The sequence below is a fragment of the Apium graveolens genome, chromosome 5, assembly GCF_009905375.1.
Source record: "Apium graveolens cultivar Ventura chromosome 5, ASM990537v1, whole genome shotgun sequence".
In the NCBI taxonomy this organism is placed as follows: domain Eukaryota; kingdom Viridiplantae; phylum Streptophyta; class Magnoliopsida; order Apiales; family Apiaceae; genus Apium; species Apium graveolens.
In genome coordinates this window covers 155,828,864-155,853,438 of record NC_133651.1, presented here as the reverse complement: position 1 = coordinate 155,853,438, position 24,575 = coordinate 155,828,864, and positions in this window count along the sequence as shown.

Here is a 24,575-nt window from a genome sequence, read left to right as displayed (position 1 = left end):
CAGCTGCAGATGCCGGCCGTTCTTATTGATTCATCGACTTTGAATGCGATACAGGAGTGGACGGGTGGAGAGCCCGAGTCACATGGTTTGGGGTATCGCCTTCCGGGAGGAGTTCCAGCAGCTGGTGCTGCCATGGCTAGGCCCAGTCAGGCTCAGAGAGAGGTAGGCTCTTCGAGAGCTCAGGGAGGAGATGGTTCAGGATTGGCTGATGTCCAGTACAGGAGGCTTTCCAGGAGGATGGATGCGATGTATGAGTCACAGAGTCGGTTTGCGCAGAAGCTTACCAAAGCACTTGGGACTGCATATAGAGGCCTTGGAGCTAACATCCAGTGGCCCGTTTATGGTGAGGATTCTGCTTATCCACCTCCTGACACTCCACCATCTGAGGGTGATGATGATGATGATTAGTCTAAGTAGGTATACCCTGTGTTCCTTTCTATTACCTTCACTGGGGATAATGAAGATTTTAAGTTCGGGGGTGGTAGTTAAGGAACATATTTGTGTGTGTGTCATGTAGTTGCATTTTCATGATAGTTTAGTTCATATAGTTGCATATTTTTGCCATATAGTTTTTTTTTTAGTTTTTTTTTTTATTTTTTTTATAGCTTTATTTATCATTTCATATAGCTCATGCATATACCATGATCCCTTTGTTTTGCTTTACCGATTAATATGTGATATTGATGCGAGTGTAGTGATAGCGTTAGAGTGATGTTGAATCTTGTTAGGTTGATATGCATGCTAGAAACAATTGTAATTTCACTAAGTCTTAGAGTATGCTTAAGGACTAGATTATTGTCATAATTTGATTTTTTTTAGATTAATCTATTGCTTATACTTAGAATGCATTATTGGCTCTTAATGACAAAAGACATGAAAAGATAAAAATGGGAGATAAAAATTGGAATTCATTGCTAGTTGTGGCTAGGCGTCAAATGGCTGGTAGCCAGCTCGTATTGTATACAAGTAGTGTAGGGTTGAGCAAGATGGAGCGAAACGCACTTGCTCAGAAATTAAAAAAAAAGGAAAAAAAAGAAAAAAAAGAAAAAAAAAGAAAAAGAAAGAAGAAAAAGAAAGAAGAAAAATATGGTTAATGCGAAATGGATCACGAGTGGGCTCTTTGGTATTCGAGTTATTAAGTTCTTAGGGGACTTTGTGCCTAGTGACCTAAGGCTTTTATAGTCTAGGATCCGCTAACCTAACGCTCGCTAAATGGGTACCATTGCATAATCTTTTGTGGACCTCACTCATTACACGATCAAATAAGCATTTATTTATGTGTTGAATAAAAGCATGATTCAGTAATAAACTCCAATAATCTTGAAGTGTTATAAGTCATTTTGTGTCTAGAATATATTTTTCGTATAAGTTTGTGATTGCCTTGAGGATAATTAAGTTATGATGATTGATCTAGTTTTGAAGCATATATGTTAAGCATTCGCACACACCACATTTCTAGTTGTATGTTAGCTTGCGTGATTTGATTGATCTATAGTCACCTAATTGCATTTGTTGATATGTCATGGGTTGGTTGGTTTAGTCATTGCGAGGGGATCGCTGCATTCATATAGTTGCATTCATGCATGTTTTATTCTAAATTTGAGTCTGTGATGCTTCAGGATAAGCATCGATTCAAGTTTGGGGGTATGATAAGTGGAATTTTATACCACTTATAGCGTCTCATAACGGCTTGAATTGGTGTCTTGGACTTAAATATTTTGTGTATTTGACGCGTTTTCAAGTGTTTTTGCATTTCAGGGTATAACTTGCTTAGACAGGTGTTTTTCATCAAATAAAGTTGAAGGAAGTGCTTGGAATCAGTCTAGGGGTGATGAGTGAAGAAATCAGAAAAAACAGAAGCAGAATAAGGAATTTTCCAGAAAGATTGCAGGCGGCCGCGCGCTAGGAGCAGGCGACTGCGTGCTAGCAGGCGGCCGCGTGGTGGCAGCAGACGACCGCCTATGGGCGGATTTTTAGAATCTGGATTTTAGTAATTCGAGTACGATTGGGCTTCTATTGGTGCTGGTTCTCTTGGGCTATTATATAAACCTTATAGGAAGACGTTTTCTTCATCAAAAAATCAAGAGCAAGGGCAAGAAGATTGAGAAGACCGTTTTAGCACGCAACAATGAAGAAGAGGAAGCATACGTTTATCTTGTGATTCTTTTAATTCGTTGTAACTGTGGATGCTAGTTTTCTTTATGCTTTGAACCTTAATACTCTTATGAAGTACTTCATTATTTATTAAGTATTTTTATTAGCCTTATATTGTTGTGTTATTATCATGCTTTCATATGAACCCATGGTGACGATGAGTTCTATTATGGGCTAATCGTGATCATGGGATTCTAGCGGATTTACTATGGATTTCTTTAGTTAATTATTTAATACCTTGGTATGTGGTGATTGTATATCTAGTATAGGTTGTGCTTATTCGTCTTATATGCGTCATGAACATGTAGGATAGCCTGTTAATCTCTTGTAAAGCGACAGTGAATCTTGAGATTTAGAACTTGCCATGCTAGCATAGGTTCATGTATTGTATGCATGATTAGTGGGTAACTCTAACCGTTTTACTTGCCCTGTGTAATCATCATGAATAACTTGCGCTTAAATCGTTATGTTGTCAAATTCTGTAGACATATAGGGTCTCAACATAACTGATGCCTATTCAACTTATATCTTAATTGTGGATGCTTGGTAGAATGGTATTCGTAGAATGAAAGTTGGCGTTTATCAGTTTTGTGTTGTTCGATTAATATCTTCACCATTACATGCTAAGGTTAATGACAATAACTATTGAATGAAGTAGTAATGAAGTTAAATCTCATGTATGTTTAATATTGTTAATTCAAATGTTTAATTCTCGTAGTTAAAATTAGTTAACCAATCTTAATTGTTATTGTTTTGGCATTGAAGAATAATCATACATTGGTGAGTAAGTGTTAATTAAATATAATTAATCAGAGTCTCTGTGGGAATGAACTAGAAATCATTATATATTACTTACGAATGCGTATACTTGCGTGATTTATTTAGTGCATGCTTTGTGCCTAACATAAACAAACGAGATAGAATCCATACTTCTAAAATATCAACCACAAACCCTAATGAAATTTACTACGGTCATCTACTTCGGCCATCTACATTTTCGGCCCCAACCTATATATAATTACATAACATAATTAAAAATATGCTCTTTAATATACATATGTATAAACTAGACGGACTAACTTATATAATCTTTTATATGATTATACTATTATTCCTACTTCTTAAAAATTAAGACCCACATATATTAATGAATTAATTAATTACTCTCGAAATCCTAAACTAAAGCAATGCATGGTGAGTGTATAATTGTTAAAATTAGCTACTTGTTTATTTGTTTCAAAGACATCACAATGACACGAGTGACCAGGTCATAAGTTTGATTTTGATTATAAAAGTTATCACCTATAATATACAAAAAAAGAGCACGTCCTTTTATATACTAAAGTTATTAAATATTTTAAATTAAAAATTAATCATCTTTACTAACATCAAAACTAGCCTAGATCCTATATCTATATTAAATTCTAAGACTTGTGACTCATGTGATTATAAACATTACACCAATTTTTACTAATTTTTTATGCATGAATACGAACTAGTGTTAATATTAATGCTAATTGTCAAACTTGATTTCTTGAACTTAGGTCATGTGAACTTAGTGGGGTTCATCAAATGTGTAATTTATTAATATTTAGAGTTTCTACAAGTTTTTGTCTTGCAACATTTGGATAACCACGGTCTAGTAAACCAATCCTAAATCTTGAGAATCCACCAGCTTTAATATTTAGAAATTTCCCATCCTTAGAGATTCTGCTCATTTCTTTGGCCTTGAGCTCTTCTGATCTTTTTATGAACATCTTTATTTCTTCATCATACTTTCTCCTTCTCTTTTCAGATTCAGCCTCATTTCTTTTTCTTGTTTCCTCCCTTGTAATCAACCATTCAACTAGAATTGATCCCAATGCCCTTGTAGCAGTATCCTTGTCCTTTAGCAAACTTATCATTCTTTTAATTTCTGTGGGACAAAGAGAATCCAGTTGATCATAGCCAAGGAAGGTGAAGGACCCATCTTCAAAATAAATTTTAACTTCCCTCAGAGATACAACCCAAACTTTAACTATTTCTTCAGCTAGATGTTGTAAATAATCTTCATCTGAGATGCACCAATTTAAAGGTAGAAAGTCACTTTGCTTAAAGCAGTTCCAGGTGGCCCTCTCAGTAACTTCAACTTTTTCAGTAGACTTGGCCTTCTTAGGTTTTCTCCCAACAGTCTTGAAATGAGTTTTAAGTGATGGTTTGACAAAAGGTAGGACTGAGATTTTCTTTAGAGATGTTTGGCTTGTGATGATTGGAATTTTTAGGAAAGAGTTAGCTATTTGTTTGTATAGAAATTTTGGATTATAGGTTAAAAGTGGTTTGATGTTTAAGATAGTTGATTTTGAAGATTGAGCTAAAGGTTGAGCTAGTTGTGTTTGGATTTTTAGGGTTTGCTGTGGTTCCGAGCCATTATGTCTTCTCTTACTCCTTCTCTCACTTGCTCTCTTCTTCTCTTCATTTTTCTTATCATCCTCCTTCTTCTTTTCTCTACCCTTGCTTCCATATGGTTTAGTGGATTGACTTGGATTTGAGCCAGAAGGATTTTGATCATCTTTCTTCTGCTCATAATCATCCAAATTATCCTTGTTGATTTGAATTTTAGGCAAGTTGGCTTCAGCATCACTCAAGTATCTCCCCAACAGCTTTATCATCTCTACATCATAATTATTCTTATTATTCTTTGATTTTAAGTCAGTTTCCAGAATCATGATAAGCTTCTTGTTGGCCATGACACATTGTTTAGGGATTTAAAAATGTTTGAAATGTTTGGTGTTTGGACAGATGTATGCTATACCCTTGCTTGGCTGAAGGTATGCTTCGAGAAAAGCATCCACTTGCGCATTCTTCAATTTAGTTAGCAGCATGGTGTCTTCATGAGTTACAACTTTGACTTTGTTGATCATAATGCCCAACTCAGATGCCCTCACTGAGACAAGATAATTGAGGGACACCTGCATACATCTGTTTATCCCAGGTCATTTATATTGACCATAATCCTCTTTTGTAGAAAATTGTCTTGATTCACCATGACCACCCTTAAGAAGTTTATTGTCTTGTCTAGGGCCTTTTTGTATGTGAAGTGATTATCATTGAGAGAAGCTTTTAGGGCCTTAAGCAATTCATCAAATTCTCAGCTTAGACTTGGTCCTTCAGCATCCCTAATAAGTCTTTCCATGTCAAGATCTACTTCTTGATTTAAGTTCTTTTCAGCACCCTGGACTTGTTGAGATGATCTGGATTTTTCCAGCCTGGCCTCTATCCCCCCCTTAGTCTTGTTGGCAGGAATGAGGAGGGAGTAGGAATTTCAGGCCTTATTTGTTTTGGAAGTGATGGTAGAGGAATGTTGAGGTTTCCCATGATGGCTCCCAAAGTAACATAGTTTTGCATTTGAAGGTGCCTGTGAGAGTCCACCATGGTCATTATGTATGTCTGTTGGCTTTTGACTAGAGAAGTCAAGGCTTGAACTTGAGTGTAGAGAGAAGCATTGGAGTTTTCTAAAGAAGCTACTTGAGTCTTGAGTGCTTGAATGTCTGGAAAAGAAGAGCTTGTAGCAGAGATAACAATAGATTGGCCAAAAGTAGCTTGTACAAATTTCTGAATTTCATCCATGACCAAAGGTGAAGAAGTGTATCTTGCAGTGTGCATTTGATCCAACTTCAATCTTGTGTCGTTGGTTTTACTGATATGATCTTGAACAACTTTATACAAGGTTGCAAATGATTCCTTGAGTTGATTTACACTCTTATCAATCCCACTGAGATCATACCTAGACATCTGTTCTGAGAAGTGCTTGAATTGGTTTTTGATCTCAGTTGGAGAAGGGATGATTTGGTCCATCTTTTCTCTGACCATTTTCATTACTTTGTCTTGATGGCCATTCAATGTTATTTGTAGAGCTTTTCCAAAGTTGTGGAAAGCCTTGATTTGAGCCTTGTAGACCTCATTGATGACATCATATACCTCTTGTGGAGTGAGGGATCTGGCATTGCTCCCCAAGATTGTAATGTACTCCTCCCTGAATTTTGCCAACACAACATCCATCTCAATTGTGAACTCTTTGTCCAACCAAGCATCACAATTAGCATCCTGACCAGCTTCATCAACAATCTTTCTTGATTTTCTTCAACATCAGCCTAATAGGAGAGCATGATAGCTTGGTAGTCTTGATTGGACATATTTGATGTGAGTAGCTACTGTGAGATTTGAGCCAGGCCACCAAGTTGATCAACCCTAAGATCTTCAATTGTAGATGGTTGATTTTCAGTGTCTTGGAGCCATTGATAGATGAGGTGTGATTGAGAGGTAGAAGGTTAAGCATCAGAACCACCTGAAACTGAAGTCACAGTTTGACTCACAGATTGCTCTGTGGTTTTGACAAGTTGTTGTTCCTCACATAGAATGGGAACCTCCAATTGAATTGGAGGGGATTTGACTGGGTTACTTTCATGTTCACCAGTCTCAAACCCTTGTGCTTCTTGCAAAGAACTGTCACTTGGAAGTGATAAACTTGCCTCCCCCATAGCAGGATCATTGGCAATTGTATTCCTAGCATCAACTACCAAAGAAATTTCTTCTAGAGTTTTCAGGGGAGTTGTTCTTACATGAGGAACCTCCAATTTAATTGGAAAGGATTTAGATAGCCCCCCCTCAGGAGTACTACCCTCAAACCTTGTAGTCTGTGGAGAATGTGACGGCCTCAACCCCGGGATCAGGAGTTGACGTTACCAACAAAAATAATAAATATAATATAATCCAATCACTAATTATATATAACCACGACCCCTTCACCAAGACCTTTTCCAGGTTTAAGTTTGATTTAGGCTACAACAATTATACAACCAACTTACTACAAACAATCTAAACAATATTATCTTAGTACAACAACTCAAGAGACCATCTTTGGTCTGACCAACTACCTCAGAGGAGCCTGACACGTAAGGAACTGGAACTCTGCCCCGACTACCATGGAAGAATCTCCTAGGCATCTGCAATACATATATAAAACATTCTGCAACGGTGAACAATCAATTGCTCAGCAGTACCACTATATGAATAACTAGTAAAGCAATTTATGTTAAAACAATGATAGGAACAGAGATTATAGCTCATTTACAAAACATGGTAAACATTCATAAACTGGATATTCAAAACTAGCATGCTCCGTAAAATAATAACATCAGTCGTGTGCTGTGTGTAAATACCAGAGTTAAATTTAGCATACGATTTCATTTCCAAATCATTAATCTCAACAAGTTGATTTGTTAATCAATTTCAAAACTGAATCAATCAAATCTATTGGATGTTTAACGGGTGAAGATAGCTGATCAGTCTACCCTCACCGGACAGCGACTAACGCCCGTCCAGAATAAAAAATATGTTCCGGAACTTGGGAAAAGACTAGTTAGGTCTTTCCCCCAATGTTGGACTAATTGGTTAAACAGAATGCCCAACTGAACTAGCCACTTACGCCTACTCAATTCCAATAGATCAATTGAATTCCCTTTTTGCCTCTTTCCAAAATACCACGATATAGGTGGATCAAAATATTCCACGATATAGGTGGATTAAAACCTTCTCTTTATCCAGTTTCCAAAATCACTATCACCTATCTCTTCTTAAAACCATTATGTCACAGCACACTGTTCAAAACTTCTTTTTATTCTAATCATGTTTAGAGATAGGTGCTTCCAGAAGTTACTTTTCCCCAAAACACATTTAAACAACATTTTCAAATACAGGGGATACGTAACTTAAACGGTTCTGTTTCATTACGAGATTAAAATATTAGTTATTCATACATACTGAACCATAAAAGAATGGTCAGGGTACTTGCATTGCTAAGCTTTACAATTATTACTTATCTACTCTGAGCCGACTCGGACGCTCGGGCTTTATCGGCTAATCACCAGATCACCTTGGATTCGACTTCAACACTTAGGTTCTTCGATTGAAACCCTACCGAGCTTATCGACTGACCACCAGACTATCCTTAGTCCAACGTCCACTTTCGGTTTCCCGACTAGAACCTACAGGGTTAAAATACCCTATGTTAGACGTCATGGTATGCTTGACATATCCTCGCTAGACACTTTACCCAGACGATAACAATTCCCGACTTGTAATTATACATATTCTATTAATACATGGCACAATTAGGATTCACGCATTCAAGTTTCGGTTCTATACTCAAAGCTTGGCTCGACGATCAGTTTTAGAAAATATATGACCAATGTTCGAAAATAGGGTTGTCATATACTTTGCAAAAATACTTATTTATAATAGTATATGTAGATATATATAACTAGTAACCCCGATAATCATAGGATATGTCCCCGCATTTTCAAATTTATTTTCCCAAAATTCGGGCAGCACCTTCTCTGTTTATCGACCTACCCGTCGAAAAAATTCGACGTCTCAACAACCAACAATTCACAATCCAATTTATTTACCCACTTCAATATAACTTAACAACTTTTTCGTTCTGAAAAATTAATTTAACACACTAATTATTATTTTATTATTTTAATAATTATTGGACTCGAATTATATCATCATGGTCCACCATCAACTCATCGAGAATCACTGTTGACGGCAACAAAATTTGTCAGTGCCCGGTTATTTCGGGTTGTCCACTACGAATTTTACCGAATAAATAAAATTCCACCTGTATGACACTATTTATTTCATGAAATTTGTAATTAAACTATTCTTACAAGATTTTATATATAAAATAATACATAAAACTAGTCGAACAAAACCACATGAACAAAACTATGCACGCGCCACATAGATGGGTCGCCTCGCCGGAAAATACCGGCAGCAACCAACAGAGAACAGGCGGCGATGAAAATCAACACTGACCAGGAAACAATTCGTTACAGAACACGCATATATAATACAGGTATATGCATATAGACATACATTAATCAACCAAAACGGAAGTGAAACCAACGTGGCCGAAAAAAAAAGGCAGCCGGAACTTACCCGAAGTCGGGGAAAAAATCAGGGAAAAGGAAAGAAAGAAAAGGGGAGTAAAAGAGAGAGAGACTGGGAGAGATAATACAACGAGAATGAGAGACTGTGTGATTTTTGTGAGGAAACGAACAGGGGCGAAGAAGATGAACCAGGGGGGTTTCGTTCTGTTTTTTTATTTATATATTGTTTTTTTTCTGCAGCAACCAAATGAAGAATAGCCACGAATCTGGAACATAATTGAAGTTGTGCCATGTGTCCACTTCTGTAATTACAAGCTCGATTTTTGTCCCGCACTCGCATTTTAACGAACCAAGTTGCACAAAAATAGTCTCGGAAAATTATCAAAATAGTTTAAAAATGTTAGAAATATCCCAAAGTAAGTAAAAACGTAATTTTCATGATTTTAAAATAATTTCTGAAATACAATTTATACCCACTTTTAACACTTAAACGAATCAACGCGCGGGTAAAATTAATCTCAAAAATTTCCAAAATAATTTTAAAATTCTCGGAATGATTCAAACTTATATAAATATGGGTTTCATAATTTTTAAAGAATTTTGGAATTAAATACAGATTTTACAAATAAATGCAATCAGAAAATCATATAGGGTTAAATAATTGATAAAATATTGATTTCTAAATTTTGTAAAATCCCAAAAATAATTATTATAATTATAAAACCACAAAAATAATTTTAGGGACACTCCAATTATTTATGCAAATAAATTTGCATTAAATCCACTTTTAAAAGTGAAAATAATTCAACACAACTCCATAATTAATTACGCGGACAAACCGGTACACCATAAATCACACATAGATAATAATCAAACAACACATAGCGGTCAAAACCAATACACATATTTTATTTATTTAATAGTTTCCATAATTACATATTTAAATAATACAAAAATACGTGAGTCGTTATATCCTTCCCCCTTAAAAAGATTTCATCCTCAGAATCTGATCTAACTAAATAAGTAAGGATATCTGTCAAGCATATCTGACTCTAACTCTTAAGTAGATCCTTCTGCTCGGGAATTCTTCCAAAACATACTCACTATAGGAATAAACTTATTCCTGATGTCTCGCTTTCTATGATCTAGTATCTAGATTGGGCCATACACCTTTCTTTAATTAAATAAAGAATACCTTACCTTGACAGAAAGACCCAAAACATACTAGGTGTGTGCTGCCTCTATGGAAACAACGCTAGCTCATAGACAACTTATTTACTTTTCTTAATATCTCACATGATCCTGAATTTCTAGGTCTTAACTTACTTTTATGCTCAAATCTTATTATTCATTTCCAAGGCAAAACTTCCAGTGATATTAATGTTCCAACTTTTATCTCTATATTCTTCCGACACGAATCCGCATTTGCCCTTCGTATACCATGAATTACTTTTAACCTTTCCCAATCAATATTCCATATTCATAACCTAGTAAACTGGTTCAGGATCCGACGATTCCTTTAACTCTTCAATCAATTTAGAATGAGGATGAACTTCATACAAAGGCTTCTTTTCACCTTCGATTGTTCAAACTTCAACCCTCACTCTTTCCGATTCTTTTGTTAAGTCTTCAGGGATGTTAATCACATATATTGGTCTTGCTTGAGTGATCGTTAATAGGATACCATAATCTTTTGGTAATCTCAATCATAATTCATACCTTGAAATCTTAACATACAGCTGCTCTCTTTTCAACCTTCATAGGGAAATTCTTGGGCATTCTATATGGATTCCCTAGAGTATAGATAGCTAATGATGTTATCAATAAATACAATTACACTTATATAAGTACTCCTTATACACTTTGTTCAGTGAACCTTCAAATGCGACTGGTGTATTTGTTAATCTGAATAATATCTTCGGAACTCATAATGTCCATACCTCATTCCTGACACAATCTTTAGTATGACCTCAGGCTTACCTTTAACTGTCGGTAGCCTGATCTTAGGTCTTCCACCAAGACCCAATAAATTCTTTGAATTGAATCATATAGATAATCAATTCTATGCAGGGATTACTTATTTCTTTTCATCAACTTCTCCAACTTCTGATAATCAGCATGTAACATCACACATCCATTCTTCTTTTCTATAAAAAACATTAGTTCACAACACAGATTACACCTTGTCTCATTAGTCCTTCATCTCACAATCCTGAAGTTTCCCTTAATCGATTACTCGATTCCTACTGGGTCATCCGATACGGGCTTTTGACACCAGCCCGACTCTGTACAATAACAAATGAGAGATTATATCGTATACTCCAAGGTTATTCTGGTAATTCATTCAATAAAACCTTTGGGATCTCACTTCCTATCTGGATTCTTTTCAACTTAGGTGCTTCCTTCTTATTATCCCTTACATGCGCTAGTCACGCCTTATATACTTGCTTATGCCCTTAGATACTCATCATATTGTTAACTTTCATAGATATTATTATTCGCTTCTTCTGGTAGTCAATCATTGTCCTAGTTCTTTATGAGGGTCTTGAGCAGCTGGTCTTTTACTCATATTATAAGTCTTAGCCTTGGCTGTACTGGATGTCAAACATTTTGATGCACTACCTCCCATGCTATTTCGGGAAGCACTTCTACAGTTCTTGGCAACATGCCCCACCTTGCCACAGTTGTAATAGGTGACTCCTGGATTTTCCACCTTATATTTTGACGCGTAGTGCCCTTTCTGTCCACACCTGAAACATTCAGTGTTTGCCTTACACCATTCACCATGCCTCTTACCACATTTCTTACATTCTGATGTAGGCAACTTAACGAACTTGGCTTGATTAGAGCTGGCTGAGGTGTTACTAATGTTAAGTGGCATTTATGACACTTATTTATCCTCTAATAAGCTTTGAGTTGGTGTATTTGTACTCAAGTTATTTGTGTTTTAACGTGTTTTCAAGTGTTTTTGCATTTCAGGCATTACTTTGAGAATCAGGTGAATTAGCATTATTTTGATGCTAATATGGTGTTTAGTATGTGTTGGAATAAAAGCTTGAAAGATTGGCTCGAAGCTGTAAGGAATAAATAAGGAAAAAATAAAGTTTTTTGGCAGAAGGTCGGCGCGCCCGCGCTGATGTTGCGCGCGCCCGCGCCAGGAAACAGAAAGTCAGCAAAGCATGGACTCCTGGGAATGCATGGACTGGTATATAAACATAACTTAGGTCATTTTTCAGAGAGATATTAAGATATATTCATAATTCAGAGTTTTGAAGACATCAAGGAGGGAGAAGGCGGCAAGAGATCTTTTGGCACAATTCAACAAAGGTGAAGAAGATCTAGTTTATTCTTGTGAATCTTTGTTTTGAGTTGTAATTTGGATGCTTTTTTCTTGTTTGTTTGAACCTATATTCTTGTGTGTACTTTGGTTTATGTATTCATATAAAGAATAGGTTTGTTATATCATATTTTCATTGGAACCCACGTTGGCGATGAGTTCGATTATGGGCTAATCGTTATTATGAGGTTCTAGCGGATTTATTTATGGATTTATTTAGTTAAATTGTTTGATGCCTTAGTATGTGGTAATTGTATGATATCCTAGTTATGGTTGTGCTTATTCGTCTTATGAGCGTCGCGAACTTATAAGATAGTGTGTTAATTCTTAATGAAGTGAAAGTGATTTAAGGATTTAGAACTTGCCATGCTAGCATAGGTTCATGTATTGTTATGCATGATTTGTAGGTAATTTTACCCATCTTACTTGCCCTATGTAATCAAGATAGATAACTTGTACGTAAATCGTTATGTTGTCAAATTCTATAGACATATAGGGTTTTAATATAATTGGTGCCTATTTAGATTCTATCTCTTTTGTGGATGTCTGGTAGAATGGTACTCGTGCAACAAAAGTTGTCGTTTATCAGTTTCATGTTATCCGATTAGTGTGATCACCATTGCATGCTAAGGTTGAGAATAATAAGGCTATTGAATGAAGTACTTAATGAAGTTAGAATCCCATGTTTGTCATATATATTAACTCAATCTATGTTATTCTCTTAGTTATAATAGTTAGCGTAATTCTTAGTTATAAACATCCTCACTTTGTTATCGTCTTAGCATTGAATAATAACCATACATTGTTGCGTAGGTGCGTATTTAGATAGTCCCAATACAGTCTCTGTGGGATCGAATTTGATTTAAATCTTATACTACTTGCGAATTCGTATACTTGCATGTAATATTAGCACGTGTTTAGCTACTAACAAGTTTTCGGCGCCGCTGTAATATCCGGGATATATCGTGTAATTATTTTTGCTTAATATATGTGTTCAATATCTATTCTGTGAACTAATTGTTAGGTGTTAAATGCGTTTGGATGTTTAAAAATATTATTAATTGAGTATTTTAATTTTTATATGTCCAAAATAAAATATAGATAATTGTCATATCTTCCTAATTATTTTTATGTTGATTTATGGATATATAAGGATTATAAGAAATTTATAAAATCTTTTTCCGGGTATTTAAAATCTATTTTATAAAAACGGGAACCAACCGACGTCATCAATTGTTACGTTTTTGGAACCCAAAATTCTTCCGAGAACTCCTTCCTAACCTAATTGTAATATTTCGAGCATATTCCATGTTTCGACTTTTTCGATCCGGCGTACGGTTTGTCCTGCGCGGGTCCCGGTGCAACATTTTCGATACAATATTCGTTTCGATAAATCAATAAAACTAGTATTTTCGATAAACAGGAGCTTTTTATTAAACTATCCCAATTATCACCTCGTAATACGTGTAACCAGGCGCTGAGACCAAGACCGCAGTACAAATTGTACTGATCTGGATAACTGTCCCGAAAACCTATACCGTTTGGATCAGTTTTTACAAATAAACGTACCGTTTTATATCCGGAATGATCCAACGGGATACTAATTTTCCGTAAATATAAATAGCCTTTTACCGTATTTTATTTCGTATCAAAATCATTTGCAGACAGATAATTATATGATTTTCCAGAGAAAAATCTTATATTCATATAATCTTCCAAGAATCAAACCAACTTTTGGAGGTGTTATTGATCTTTGTTTGGAAAGCTCGAGTAACCGATTTGAAGGTCTTGAAAAGCTCTATCAGATTCTGTGATCACCTGCAGAAATCAAGGTTTATTTTCTATATTTTTATTTATTTTCGAATTAATTTTACTAAAAATATGAATTTTTGTTTGGATGATTGTTTGTATGATTTGATGATTGCATGTTGTAGAGCTTGTTTTCCTAATGATTTTGATATATTATACGTCTGATTTGGAGTTCAATAACATGTTCAAAATTGAGTTTGATTTTCGAATTATGAAATTAAGGTTTATAATCCGTATGAATGTTCTTAATTGAAATTTGGGTGTTTCTTATTTCGGGATAGATAGATGTTGTGGTATAGTGAGTTGTGTTCTTTGTGAAATTTGCAATACAGTCGTTTAAGTTTCACAAATCAACGAGGTCTGTAGAGAAGGGAGTTGTCCTTTGAAGTTTACGTCAAGTTTGCCGAAAACCGGCGAACTTCTCGGCTATTTTCGGGCCTATTCAGGGGTTGTCTGTGTGATTAAAGAGTATGGTTAAAAATCAAATTTCCTATTTATTTTTATTATAAAAATTCGTTTTAATTTCTGAAAATTCTGAAAATTATTATTTTAATTCCAAAAATTATTTTTAATTTAAAAATAAATCTGAATTAATTAGTTAATTAATTTCAGTTAATTTTTAATTGATTAATTGGTTTAATTAATTATTAATTGATTTTAATTAATTATTTAATTAGATTTAATTATTTAAAAATGATTTAAAAATCCCAAAAAATAGTTTCGAGCCTATTTATGACCCGAAAGCCTATTTATGACCTGAGACTTCTTTATAAATGAGATATCATTGATTATGTGACGTGTTATGTGTTATATGTGACTTGTTGGTTGACTATCGGTCTGTATATTCGATGTTTACATGTTTATTGCGTAACTTTCAATCCGTTAATCGGATTTGGGTAAAACGAATGGTAGATAGGAGTATGTATTGAATAGAATCATATGAGTTGAATATTGATAGATGCTTATGATATGTGAGCAGAATAGGCAAGACGTAGGAAAGGGAAATAGGTAGTTGAGGAGTAAGACGATTGTGATTGGAAGCGAGTGCAATGTAGTAAGCTAATACCAGGCAAGTGTTCTGAACTTTCTCGAGATATTATAGTGATTGATAGTCCTGTTTTATATTACAAGTGCTTTGAAGCACTGAACCCTAACCATGAATCCGGCTATTGATCTTGAGCCGTAAACATGATTTTTTCTAGACCATTAATTATTGTATACCCAGATATGAAACCACAAATATACGATACTACTCCATAAATACATACAAACTAAATACCATACACTGAATTGAATTACCTACATAATCAAACCATTGTATCTTATGCTTTGAAAGACCAAATCCTTAAAACTTTGAAATGTCATTTCCTTTGTTATCCAATTCTTTCCTTACCCAGCATCCAAGTTTTGAAATTTCCTTATTGATCCTTACGAAGATTGAAACCCTTTCATTATTGAACACTGATAGGGATAAATAAATCCTGATTTTATTAATAATGGGCTGCTGGACCCAATAAGAAGATGTATGATATTCAGACCAGAAAGGTTAAGCCTGATGGACCAGATCAGGCCTGATGGAATAAAAAAGGCCCAAAAGCCCTGATTATTAATTAATTTCGTAATTAATTAATAAGGGAAAAATCAGCTGTTGAGAAGAGTCTTGATAAGGATATAAATCTTTATAGATAAGCCTCAAGGGGACCTAAAAGGATAAGGGATCAGTTTCCTACTATCTAGGACTCCAAAGTCCATTCTAACTATGAGACTTGCCCACCAAGTCTCCTATACCAAGTCCAATTCAAGGACCACCAACATCTATATAAGGGGTCTCACCCCCACCAATCAGAACTACGTTTTTTGGCTTGATTCTCTAATTCACAGAGATACGTAGGCATCTCGTAAAGGCAGATTGAGTCACGAAACACGAGAGCAGCCATTAAAGGCCTTGAGCTCCCGAATCTTAGTATTAAATACAGCAAGTAATACCTTGGTTTTTTATCCATAACATTTGGCGCCGACTGTGGGAATCTACGCAACAACAACCATGGCGAGAACACGGAGAACAACCAGCACTCTGGAGGAGGGAACACCATCAGGGACAACCCAGGTGATTTCATCAACCGTGGAGGTTCCTCCCCATTCAACTTATGCATCTACTCAGGGGGAAGCCCAGACAGGGGCAACTCATCCTCAGCCACAAGGGACAACTCCCCCGACTGTTCAAGGTACGAATCCTCAAGTTCAACAAATACATATACCTGTGAATTCTCGACCCGTCGGGTATGAATACTCAACTATTGTTACTACTAACCCCCCTTATGGGATGCCCCTTCACCCTGAGGTTGGAGGAAGTGGATATGCTGGGCGAAGCGAAGCACGAGGGCGGTCGCCCCCCTATATACGAGGTTTGGATCCTATCCCTGAGGATCAGGAATTTTCTGGTCCATACACTGAGAGAGACTCCGAATCTTCGGATGATGAAGTGGCCCCGAGAAGGAGGCGTCCTGGAAAAGAGCCAATGGCCGATGGAAGGCAACGCCCCCAAAGCACCCCAGGGGCGAATCCCCAAGAAGTGCAGGAAAAGATCAGGGCTCATGAGGCTGAAATCCAAAGGCTGAGGCGTGATTTGGAGGCTTACCAAGCCACCAGACCCCACATACCTCCTAGGGGGAGAAATCCTCCTCCTATCATAGACCTGGATGGTCCGGTAAGAAGAAGGGCTGCTGTCCCAAGAACTGATCCAAGCAATCTCCTTCCCCTTGGAGATCCTGATGATCCAACTCCACCCTTCACAGAAGAGATAATGAATGCCCATATCTCAAGAAAATTTAAGATGCCCACTATCAAAGCCTATGATGGCACGGGAGACCCCGCTAATCATGTTAGGACATTCTCTAATGCACTGCTGCTGCAACCCGTGAATGATGCTATAAAATGTCGGGCCTTCCCTCAAACCCTGTCGGGTATGGCTCAAAGATGGTACAGTCGCCTACCCCCAAATTCTATTGGATCATTCAGAGAATTAAGTCAGGCTTTTATTAAGCAATTCATCAGTGGAAGAGTCCATGAGAAAAGTTCAGCATCTCTTATGAGTCTTGTGCAGGGAGCTAAAGAATCCTTAAGAGATTACCTAAATCGTTTTACAAAGGAGGCTTTAAAAGTCCCAGACCTTGATGATAAGGTAGCCATGATAGCGCTGCAACAAGGAACTAGGGATGAGTTTTTCAAGATGTCTTTGGTCAAACGACCCCCTGAGAGCATGTTGCAGCTCCAAGAGAGGGCAGGGAAGTATATCAAGGTTGAAGAGAGTATGAGGAAGACCGTAGTAAGTAATGAGCCCACTGGAGGCAAGAAACGAAAAACTGATTTGGAGTACATCGCTAAGGATAAGTATCCTAGAACTGAACAAAACCCTGATCCAACCCCCAAGAAGGGAGGACCTGGGCAAAAGTTCACTGAATACGCTAAGCTGAATGCCCCCAGAAGTCAGATTTTGATGGAGATTGAGAAAGACAGAGATATTCGCTGGCCTAAGCCCTTGAAGGCTGATCCCGCCAAGCTAGATAAGGGCAAGTATTGCAGGTTTCACAAAGATGTTGGCCATGACACCGATGAGTGTAGGCAGTTGAAAGATGAAATTGAGTTTTTGATTCGAAAAGGAAGGCTGAACAAGTATACTGGAGATGGAGGAGACAGAAACAATAATGGAAGGAAGAATTTTGAAGATCGTAGGAGGGACCAAGATGATCAGGGGCGGAATCCCCAACCTAGAGGACCAGTTATAAACACCATTTATGGAGGGCCGAGACCTCGAGGGCCTGTGATAAACACGATCTTTGGAGGTCCAACTGCTGCTGGATTGTCCAAAAATTCCAGAAAGGCATATACTAGAGAGGTTATGCATATTGTTGGAGAAGCCCCGAAGAGGGCCAGGACAGAAGTAACATTGGCTTTTGATGATTCCGACCTAGAGGGTGTGAAGTTTCCCCATGACGACCCGCTGGTCATAACGCCGATAATAGGAAATAGCCCGGTTAAGAGGGTCCTTGTGGATAATGGTGCTTCTGTGGATATCTTGCTCCACGACACCTTTCTAAGGATGGGGTATAACGACTCCCAATTGAAACCAACCGACATGCCGATATATGGATTTGCTGGAGTAGAATGTCCTGTGGAAGGGATAATTAAATTGCCTACCACCATAGGTACGGAGCCAAGGCAAGCAACGCAGATGCTGGATTTTGTGGTGGTAAAGGCTAGTTCAACTTATAATGCTATCATGGGGAGAACAGGGATACATGCCTTCAAGGCAGTCCCCTCTTCCTACCATTCAGTCATGAAGTTTCCCACCCGAAACGGGATTGGAGAAGAGAGAGGAGATCAAAAAATGGCTAGAAGCTGTTATGTGGCCTCTTTGAGGGCAGATGGAGTCGGGGGGCAGGTTCTTCCTATTGAAGATATGGATGTTCGAGAAAATGATGAGAATAGAGGAAGGCCAGCAGAAGAATTGGTTTCGGTTCCTTTAGATCCCAAGAATCCTGAGAGGATGACTTTCATTGGAGCTACATTAGAGGAGCCCCTTAGAGGGAAGTTAGTGAAATTTTTGCAAGAAAATAGTGATGTGTTTGCATGGTCAGCAGCTGATATGCCAGGCATAGACCCGGAGTTAATTACCCACAAGTTAAACGTGGATCCAAGCCGGAAGACAGTGAAACAAAAGAAAAGAAATTTTGCCCCGGAAAGACAAGAGGCTATAAAGCAGGAAGTGGAAAAGCTCTTAGAGGCTGGTTTCATTGAGGAGATTCAATTTCCGGAGTGGTTAGCAAACCCTGTAATGGTGAAGAAGGCTAATGGAAAGTGGAGGATGTGTATAGACTTCACCGATCTGAATGATGCATGCCCCAAAGACTGTTTTCCGCTGCCTAGAATTGATACTTTGATTGATGCCACCGCTGGACATGAGATGCTGAGTTTCATGGATGGGTTTAGCGGATACAACCAGATCAAAATGCATAAGGATGACATTCCAAAGGTATCATTTATCACTGACTTTGGTGTTTATTGTTATCTTGTTATGGCGTTTGGTCTCAAGAATGCAGGAGCCACCTATCAAAGGTTGGTGAATAAAATTTTTAAGGATCTTATTGGGAAGACTATGGAAGTCTATGTTGATGACATGCTAGTCAAGAGTCTAGTAAAGACTGATCATATAACCCATTTGAAGGAAGCTTTTGAGGTCCTGAGGTACCACAAGATGATGTTGAATCCCACGAAGTGTGCTTTCGGAGTAGGATCTGGAAAATTCTTGGGATTGATGGTCTCAAAGAGGGGAATTGAGGCTAACCCCGATAAAATAAAGGCAATCCTGGACATGGAACCCCCAAAAACTGTCAAGGATGTTCAGAAACTCACAGGAAGGGTTGCTGCGCTAGGACGATTCATCTCCAAGTCAGGAGACAAGTGCTTGTCATTCTTCAAGTCATTAAAGAACATTAAAGACTTTGTATGGAGTGAGGAAAATCAGAAGGCATTTGAAGAGTTAAAGAAGTATATGGGCCAGGCCCCGTTGTTGGCCAAGCCAGTTCTGGGTGAAGTTTTATTCTTGTACTTGGCTGTTTCAGAAAGCGCCTTGAGCGCGGTGTTGGTTAAGGAGGAACTGAAAGTCCAGAAACCCGTATACTATGTCAGCAAAATTTTGCATGGTGCTGAGTTGAATTATTCAGCCATTGAGAAATTCGCTTTAGCCTTGGTAATGGCTTCAAGAAAGCTGCGTCCTTATTTTCAAGCTCACCAAATTGAAGTGCTAACAAATCAGCCACTGAGAAATATCATTCACAGTCCCAAGGCAAGTGGGAGACTAATTAAGTGGGCAATAGAGTTGGGAGAGTTCGATCTCAAGTATAAGCCACGTATGGCCATAAAAGCCCAGGCACTAGCTGACTTCGTGGTGGAATGTACCATACCCAACCAAGAAGTCGGGGGGCAGGAAGATACCACACCTCAAGACAAGGGAGTCGACAATGGGGACAAGGAGAAAGAATATTGGGTTCTCTATTTTGATGGAGCATCAAAAACAAATTCCAGTGGAGCAGGGTTGGTTTTGCAAAGCCCTGATGGATTCTTAATTGAGTATGCCATGAAGCTAGACTTCCCAACCACAAATAATGAGGCAGAATATGAAGCCCTGATAGCTGGCCTTGGTCTAGCTGGGACACTTAGAGTCAAAAACTTAAAGGTCCGTGGAGACTCAAAGCTGATCATATCCCAGGTAAAGGGAGAATTTGAGGCAAGGGATGATACAATGGCTAAATATGTCCGCCTAGTAAGGGCTGTGATGACCCAGTTTAATGAATGCCATGTTGAGCACATTCCAAGGGAAGAAAACGTTAAGGCAGATGCGCTATCAAAGTTTGCTTCATCTGAGATAGAAGAAAGTTCAGGGAGTGTATACTTTCGTGTTTTGAGGACACGAAGCATAGATGTTAAGCTCGTGGCTCCCATAGGCCTGGGGACGTCATGGATCGATCCCATCAAGGCTCACATTCAAACCGGTTGGTTGCCAAGCGATGCAACTGAAGCACGAAAATTAACTGTTCGAGCACTAAGGTACTCATTGATAGACGGGATTCTGTATAAAAGATCTTTCGTGGTTCCTTACTTGAGGTGTCTCAGGCCCGATGAGGCACGCTTAGCTCTTGAGGAAGTGCATGAAGGTATTTGTGGGCAACACTTGGGGGGCAGGGCCTTAGCTCATAAGATAACCCGTTTAGGCTTTTATTGGCCAGAAATGATGGCTGATGCCAAAGAATATGTAAAGAAGTGTGATCGCTGTCAGAAGCATGCACCAGTTGTTAGACAACCCCCCGAGATGCTGACCTCTATCAACTCGCCTATTCCCTTTGCAATGTGGGGAATGGATATTCTAGGTCCTTTTCCTATGGCCACGGCACAAAGGAAGTTTCTGATTGTAGCCATTGATTATTTCACCAAGTGGATCGAAGCCAAACCTTTGGCCAAAATCATAACTAAGCAAGTTGCACAATTCCTGTGGGAAAATATTATGTGCCGATATGGAATTCCCCGTATCCTCGTCACTGACAATGGAACGCAATTCAATAATGAGGAATTCAAGAAGTACTGTGAAGAAAATGAAATTGAGTTACGGTTCACCTCTGTCGCTCACCCACAAGCTAATGGGCAAGCAGAAGTTGTAAATCGAATAATTCTGGACGGATTAAAGAAGAGGATCGAGAAGTCAAGAAATAATTGGGTGGATGAGATACTTCCCATATTATGGGCCTATAGGACTACCTGTAGAGTCACGACAGGTGCGACCCCTTTCATGTTGGCATATGGGGCAGAAGCAGTAGTTCCCGTGGAGATATCACATTCTTCTCCAAGGATTCAGGCTTTTGATGAGAAAGAAAATGAGGAAGGGCAGAAGCTAGCCCTGGATTTAATCGATGAAGTGCGAGATAAAGCACATGCAAAGATAGTAGAATATCAGAAAAAAGCTTCATTCTACTACAACCTAAGGGTTAAAGAAAGGTTTTTTAAACAAGGCGATCTAGTCTTGAGGAAGATAGAAGCATCTGGTGTAGGACAAAAAGGGAAGCTCGCCCCAAATTGGGAAGGGCCGTACAGAGTCAAGAGTGTTCAAGGTAGAGGAACCTACAAGCTCGAGACTGTGGATGGTTTTGAAGTCCCGAGGACCTGGCACGCACAAAACCTGAAGGTTTACTACGTGTAAGATAGGCGAAGTACGATTCTCACTTGTCATTATGGCAAGTAGGTTTAAAAGCACCTGGAAGCTTTGCTTGCGTAGGATTTTATATTCCAGTAGAATTTACATTGTCAAGTTATTATTGATTAGGGTCGAACCCATGCTATGTAAGGTTTTGAAAAACCAGACTTCATGTTAAAGAGTTTTAAGTTATTTCTATCTAAAGGATGTTTAAACGCACATTAAGACTATAATGATAAGAGGCCGAAGGAGCAACATACAAAATTTAACCCCGAAGGGTAACAACTTCTGATAAAAATAAAGTTCATAAAGAAGATATACAAAAAAATTAGGCCTTGGAAGGTTGAGATTCTTCAGAACCACTATCCGACGACTCCTCGGAAGTTTCAGTCGTCTCTTCAGAAGTCTCAGTCGAACCCTCCGAAGTCCCTGTGGAAGTTCCCTCTGCAGGAGATGATGGCTGTTGAGGCACTACTTTTGAAGGTTCTTCCACCCTTGCCTTCTTAGTAGCAGGCTCGAGTTCCTCCTCAGAAGAATCTTCCTCTTCTCCATCCCTGATCATGCCAGCAAGCTTCTCAGTAACGCCTCCAAGCTCTGGAACCCGCACAGGGCAGGGAAAGGGCGACTGCTCAAGGATCTCGGGAAACTCATCCTGGATAGCCTCCACAGCAGCATCCCAACCCTCCTTGTAGCTGACTGGGTGAAGAAGGGCGTCATGCTCCACCATCAGGTCTTTGAATTCTTGGGTATCCATCCAGCCGTCAAAGGCTTTGTCCTTCTGCGCCTTCAAGATTACGTTTTCAGCCCGGGCCGTCTCCAGGTCAGAAGTGGAAGAAGCCAATTGAGCTTCAAGGGCCTCAATTTTTTGGTTGGCCTCCTCCAACTTCTTGTTGGCATCTTCCAGGCCAACCTTCCAAGCCTTAGCTTGGTGAATTGCCCCTTGAAAATGGGCGTTAGCCTGCAAGAGAAATAGCAAAACTTTAGAAAAGAAGCATGAAAAGAAAAGTGTAAAAGGCATAAGTAAAGTGCGTACTGTCGCCAGGGCTTGGGCTCCAAAAAGCTCGTTCCCCTCTAAGTCCTGTTGGAGGACAAAGTCTTGATAGTCCACCGGAGAGATGGAATGTTTGGACCATTCCTTGGACAGGGCTGTGCTGCCCAATATTGAGTCCTTGCCCCGGATCCCCCAGGCAGGTTGAAAATAGGCCCCTGGCCTCTGCTTGGTGCGCAAAACCTGGCTGGGACCTTCCTCATTTGGCTCCATAGCCTGAAGGAGGAACTCAGGGAAGCGATCACCAAGCCTAGGATCTTTGAAAATCTTCCCAGCCCTCTTCATCCTGGTCGTTTCCAGGTCCTTTGGCTTCGTAGCCTCCTCAATCTTCTCAGCCACTGCGACAAGCAAAGTCAGTTGAAAACTAATGGAATAAAAATGCAGGAAATAAAGTAGATGAAGGTAGGAACTTACTTTTCTTATGAACGGGCGAGAGGCCGCGTTCTACCAGGACAGTCTCCCGGATAAGATCCCAAGAATGGGAGGTGCCGTTGTCTTGCGTCAGGAGGTTGAAACCTCTAGCCTCCTCCTCAGACAAAGCTATGTCATTTGGGCTCCCATCCACGGCAATCCCAAAAGAAGATCGAAATAGGGAACCCCAGTCTCCACCCTCCCAAACTATAAACAAAAAATCCTTCTTCCACCCCAAATTGTTGTCAGGGATGGATTTCCCATTCACAATATGGGGGATAGTGGGGCGTTGGTTGATAGAAACCCAACCCGGACTTTTATCGGGGCTGTTCTTGAACTGGAAAATCTTCCTGAAAACAGCAACAGATGTGGGGATGCTGTGCTTGGCGCATTGCGACAGATAGCATAGGATCAACCTCCAGGAATTGGGGGGAAGCTGGCAAGGGCTGATGCCTACATCAGCCAAAAGTAAAGGAATGAATGGATGAAAAGGGAGTCTAATACCTGCCCTTAGAGTATCCCTATAGACGCATAGCGCGTCCTTCTTCCACTGACAGGCCCTGTCGGCCGGACCTGCAAGAACCAGCTTAAAAGGTTCTTTGATTCTGAAGCAGCCGCTCAACTTTTCCAGCTCCTTGGGATCCCGTAAGGCGCTGATATGATCGTGTGCGTCCAGATGCGCATCAGACGGATACTCGTCCCCTCGAGTGTTGATCATGTCGATTAAGGAAGTATACCTCGATCGAATAGGAAAATCATTGGACTTTCTAGCCACGTTCATCTTGGCCAAACGAGTCATTCTTTTGTCAGCCATCTGAAAAAAGGTATGAGGCACGTAAATAGGCTGTCTTAAAATGGCACACAATGGAAAAATGAACACAAAAAATAAAGGGAGAAATCTTACCTGAAAAAGCACTCCTGAGAAAGGCTTTGAGCTCCGACTTGCTGTTATTGCTCTGAGAATCTTAGCAGGAGAATGAAGAAGAAAACAAAGAAATGAGGAAGTGAGGAGTAGTGACCTTTCCTCATTCCTTTATATAGGAGGAAAAAGAAGTTGAAGGGACAACAAGCCCATTAAGAACAAAGGCCCATGAGAAAAAGCCCAGGAAAAAGCATCTTCCAGAATATTCCTAGGAATTC